This window comes from Castor canadensis, chromosome 13, assembly GCF_047511655.1.
Source record: "Castor canadensis chromosome 13, mCasCan1.hap1v2, whole genome shotgun sequence".
NCBI classification, from domain to species: Eukaryota; Metazoa; Chordata; class Mammalia; order Rodentia; family Castoridae; genus Castor; species Castor canadensis.
This window is the reverse complement of record NC_133398.1, coordinates 29,717,147-29,723,146: the sequence shown is the minus strand read 5'-3', so window position 1 is coordinate 29,723,146 and position 6,000 is coordinate 29,717,147.

Here is a 6,000-nt window from a genome sequence, read left to right as displayed (position 1 = left end):
TAATAAGTTCTAATGTTCTTCTGAGCATTAGACTATAATTCATAATTGTTTATTGTGATGATAATTCATAATAATCTATTATATATCTTATGAATAAACTAGAAGAGAAGAGTTTGAAGGTCCTTTTACATACAAAGTAGTGATAAAGAGAAGTGTTAAATACTCTGATATGATCAATACACATCATATACATGTGTTGAAATGTGACACCACACCTCACAAATATGTACTATTTATTATGTATTAAAAAATTTTTAAATGTTTAAGAACATAGAAAATTAGTTACTCTGATTTTATCATTATACACTGTATACATGTATATAATTAGCATATTGTATTCCATAAATTTTATTCCCCCAAAATATTTTTAAAATATGCATTTTATGATTATTAGAGTCATAATTATTAGAGAACTTTTGCAAAATCACTTCCAAGCTCTGAGATCCCTTTAATTATGTCATAAAACTATCCTACTCTTCTTAGGAGCTGTAAATGAGACTTACAAATTCAAAAAATAACAAAAACAAGGACTCTGTGCAATCACATTCCTCTCTTAAATCTAATGAGTGATCAGTCCTTACAAATGACAGCCTTGCTTTAATTCTCTCATCTTCTAAATTAAAACTGTTAATCCAATTCAGTCACCAAATAGCCCCCATTTTCTGACCATGCAATCGAATCTTTTAGTGTTTACTCAAACCCAATAAGGAGATCAAACTTCTTCCATATCACTGAGATTATTTTTCCAGGAGGGTACAGAATTCCTCACCACAGTAAGTTAAAACTAAATTTGTTTAATTACAAATATGTTTTTGGTGGTCTTTGGGCACCGGGCTTTAATAAGACTAACATAAAAATTATGAAAAATTTGCTGACAGATGGTCTCAGCATTGTTGGTATTTGTTGATGAAGAAAGGGCCATACTCACACATAGACTTCAGTTTTGCTGTCTTCTTCCTCATATTCTCCTGATCCGTTTATTACCCCCGCCTTCCAACTTCATAGTGAATTATAATTTTTTAAAAAATGGAATCAGCATTGTTGTTCTTATTTAAGTCCACTGTGGCACCCTTCTCTTTGCCATCTAAGTTCTGAGTCAGTAGAAAAGCAGACCCACAAGCAAGACATGTGAGTATCAAAATAGGAGTTTTATTACTGATAAAGTCTACAGATTATGACAAAACCATATGACCAGATTGTCTTCCTAATGCTCTGTTTACTCTCTACCAGTCTAGACTTTGACACTCTGAGGAAACATTTGGTTTTTTCAGGACAGATACAACTACTTAGGATTTCTTTCTTTTTTGTTTTTGTTGTTGTTGTTGTTGTTGTTGTTTATTCCTTAGGATTTCTTTCTTGTACTGATACAAAGTAAAGAAACTCGGAAGACAGATATCTAGTACTTACAAATGTTTTAATAGATTACCTTTACTTACTTCAGGAATGTAGACCAATGATGTTACTCAAGCATCTAAGAACTTATTCCAGAAAGGCTTTTAAATGGCAGTTCCTGTGTATGACAATATTTAGTACACATAAGTACATCTCTCCAATGCTCTGGAGAGATTTTTATCCATCTAGTTCATTGGGTTTATTCACTAAACCTATAATCATACATGACCATGGCTATTCTCCTTAGCAAGGATAAGATTATCTAATTTCCAATTTCATGGAGACACTCTTCCAAGATCAATGAATATCTTGTGTATGTTCTTTGTGCCCTGATGATCAGTATCAATTTTGTCCACCAGAAGGCATGGAAATGGATAATAACAGTGTAGTTAGTTAATTAACTCCAATGCCACACTGTATTTGGAGCTGAAAATACATTCCTTATTCTAATTATATCCAGCCACATTGTCTTATATAGGTTATCAGGGGCTCTACAATGATATAAAATGATAATATTAATATACACCAGCAATAAATTCTAACAAAATCAAGACACTCGAAGTTCGAATATTAAATTCCTCATATTATTAAAATTCTGAAAAAATTTTAAATTTCAAATAGAATGCCATTGCAGTTAAGTCTTTGAATCAAGCTATCCGATCTCAGTTCTTCCACTTACTAGGTTTGTGAGCCTGGACAAGTTAATGTACCTCAGTTTCCTAATCTGACAAATGAAAATAACAATGAGACTTACAGAACTGTTAGGAGAACTAAATGAATTAGTATATGTAAAGCTTTTAAAGACAGGGATGGAAGATAAGGAATAGTTTAGTAAAGTTATTACTTTAATAATTGTACTTACAATTTAAATTTAAACATCTTTAAAATCCAAAAAATATATATTTAACCATACTGCCTTACCTCAATTTCTTTTTCTTCTCAGTAGCTGCTAATATGATTATCTGTCTCTAGATGCTTTAGGAGAACAGGTGTTTTATGGAAAAGTATTGTTTCTTTAGCAAATTTGAAGTTATCTAATTCTAGCCTCACTTTATCGTCAACTTAATTGAACTAAAACTTACAAACAATAAAATTTCCCAGTTTTTAAGGCCTAATTTGATATTTTAAGAACTGTTTGTACAGTGTTGCAACCACCACCACAATCATGATATAGAACATTTCTATCTTCCCCAAACTTCCTTCATTTTCCATTTTATCCAAATATCCTCTGCCCAAACCCTGGATCCTGGCAAATATCAATTTGTTTTCTGTAATTATAGCTTTGCGTTTTCTGGAATGTGACATAAATGGAATATACATTATATTGTGTTTTCTTTCTGGCTGCTTTCACTTAGTAAACTATATTTGGAATTCATCCCTTTTCTTGCATGTCTCAATAGCCATTTCTTTTTATCGCTAAGTAATAGTTCATTGTGTGGGTTAATTTATATAATACAAAGAGAGATTGATATATATAAATATATATCATTTTGGAAGGAGAATTGAACTCAGGGCCTCCAGCTAGCTAGGCAAGTGCTCAACCACTTGAACCCTTTTGCTTTTAGTTTGTTTTTCAGATAGGGTCTGACACTAACTTGCCTGGGCTGGCCTCAAACTTTGATCTTCCTCCCTTCTCCTCCTGAGAAACTGGAATTACAGCAGGAGTGTAAAACTATACCCAGCCTGAATTAATCTTTTTAAATTCATGAGTGGAGAAAAGAAAAACATAGATTTTTTTCAGGCAATTTGGGATAAAAAGACAAAACTACTCAAAAATCCTGCCTAGCTGTCTTGAGGTCAGAGGAGATCAATGTCATGTCATAATTTATGTAAAGACAAATGTCTCCCCTATACCATTTTGTAGCTCGGTGGTACAGTGCTTGCCTAGCATGCGTGAGGCCCTGGGTTCGATCCCAGCACCAAAAAAGAAAAGACAAAAAAAAAAAAAACTTCTCCCCATTTACATTTCTGCCTTCACTGCTTTCATAAACATGTATTATATATATATAATGTTTATATATATATGTATCTATACTATTTTCCATTTTCTGCTATTTGTTCAAAAACATTGTTCATTTTATCTTCAATATAACAACTACAGAACCTCCAATCCTTGTTCTACAGATGCAGTTCCCTTTACCAGGAATTCTCACACCTTCTTTGTCAATCCATCAGATCCCTTCCTGCTTATTATCCTTTACAGCTCAGCAGAGATTCCACCTCCCCCTGTCATGTCTTTCCTGTCTCTTTCTTGGTGACCCTAAAGCACCATGCATTTAACTCCTCTATATTATTAATTTAATGATAATTTATATCTAAAATCAGGTACGTCTCTCTTATGGAAAAGACAGTCCTAGTCAACTTTGTTTCCCCAACTGTAGATTCATCTCTCAGCACTAAAGTATATATGAATGTATGTTTAACAAAAGAAAGAAAATAGATGAATGCATGAAACTGGCTCCTGTTGATGCAAATCTGTCACAGATAATGAAATTACACAAACACAACTCACTGCTCTAATTGCCTGGAAATCTACTTCTTTGCCCTCATTGGTTTTCAGTGGGACAGACAAGTCTGTTAGTGCTCTGATAAATCTTTCTGAGTTTAAGGAAACGACTGCTATCCAGTGAAAAGTGTACTTAATTATTCACAGTGCATAGGGATTGCTGTGACAGGACTAGCAGCAAGCTTCTGGTCCTTCAGACAGGAAGGATGCATTTGTAATTAAAATGTGACCCATGCTGTCTCCTGCTGCCAGATTTCCTTGAGTAGTCACTGGAGATGAAATTCTAATTATGACAGTTGAAGAAATAAAATTCTCTAGGGGAAACAGCCTCCAAAGACAGACTGTATGTCGACAGCTGTTGTAGAAATTACTTATTTTAACCTTTGCCATAAAAATTGTAAAACCAACCCAGCTCCATCTCTGTAGCAGACGTTTGGAAAGATGGATTTGTAGGTGTGTTTTGAGGATTAGCCTAAAGCCAAGACAGCACCATTCTACAACAGAAGTTCCATTAAAGTTTCTTAAATTTCAGTGAACTTCTGCTTAGGAAGTCCTTTTAAATTCTGATGAGCTGACATTTGAATGTTTCTGAGGCAGATGGCTATCAGCTAAAAGAAGTACACAATATTTTATTTTTAGTAGTTGAAACCAAATTTGAATGTCATAATTGATTTTTTAAAAAATTAAATCTCTTAGAAGTTTGGGTCGTACATTTCACATAATTTTTTAAAAAGAGAGAAAATTTAAAATAATTTGGATTTAAACTCAAGTTTCCAAAAATAACATTTTAGTAATTTTCAAGACAGCCACCATGGAGCCAAGTGTGGTGGCACAGGTCTTTAATCCCAGCCACTCAAGAACCACAAATAGGAGGATCACAATCTGAGGTCAGCCCTAGGCAAAAATATGAGATCCTATACAAAAAATAACTAAAGCAAAAAAGGGCTGGAGGCATGGCTGACATGGTATAGTACCTGCCTAGCAAGCATGAGGACCTGAGTTCAAACACCGATACCACTATAAAAAAAAAAAAAACAGGAACAAAAAGAAGAAAAAGACTATCACCAGGTGTAAGCTTCTTAAAGCTACCTATTCAATGGTAAACTATCTGAAAGTTGGTTTTTCTAGCAATTATTCTTCTAGAAATCTTTATTACAGAAATCTTTTCTTTGTAGACAGCCAATTTGTCCTGCCTTCCACATTCTTTAAGAGATGTGGAAGAAATGGTCAAATTTTGGTGGGAAAATAAAGTTGATATGAACACAGAACCATACACTTAACAGAAAAAAATTTTTAAGTGCTGTAGCTGGGCACTGGTAGCTCACATCTGTAATCCTAATTTCATGGAAGGCTGAGATCAAGAGGATAGCAGTTGGAGGCTAACTCAACAAAATGTTTGCAAGACCCCACCTCAACCAATAGCTGGGCAGTGGCATACATCTGTAACCCCAAAGTACACAGCAGACTGACAGCAGGAGGACTGTGGTTCCAGGTAAGCCCAGGTCAACTCAACGAAATAAAGCTGAGCATGATGAAGTGTGCCTGTCGTCCCAGCTATTGCTAGAAGCTTAAAATAGAAGGATTACCAGTCCAGGATAGCCTAGGCAAAAAGTGAGACCTTATCTCCAAAATAACTGCAGTGAAAAGGCTGAACGTGTAGCTCATGTGGTAGAGCACCTGCTTGCAAGTACAACGCCCCACCAAAATCAACAATAAGTGCTATAGTTTGGAACTTAACTGTCCCCCAAATGCCTAAGTGTTAAATGTTTAGTCTCCAGGGTGGTGTTTTGAGGGAGGCAGCACCTTTGAGAGGCGGGGACTAGTAGAAGGTCTTTGGATACTTGAAGGCATGACTTTGAAGGAGATTGTGGAACCCTGATCCCTTCCTGGCTCACTTTTGCTTCCTGTGGTGAGAAATTTTACCTTGTCACATACCAGTCATGATGTCCTGCCTTACCATAGGCACAAAACCAACATGTTCAACCAATTATAGATTAAAACTTCCAAAACTGTAGATCAAAATAATCCTTTTCTCTTTATAAGTTGATTATCTCAGGTATTTGTTATGGCAATGGAAAGCTACATATGCATAAGAGACATTG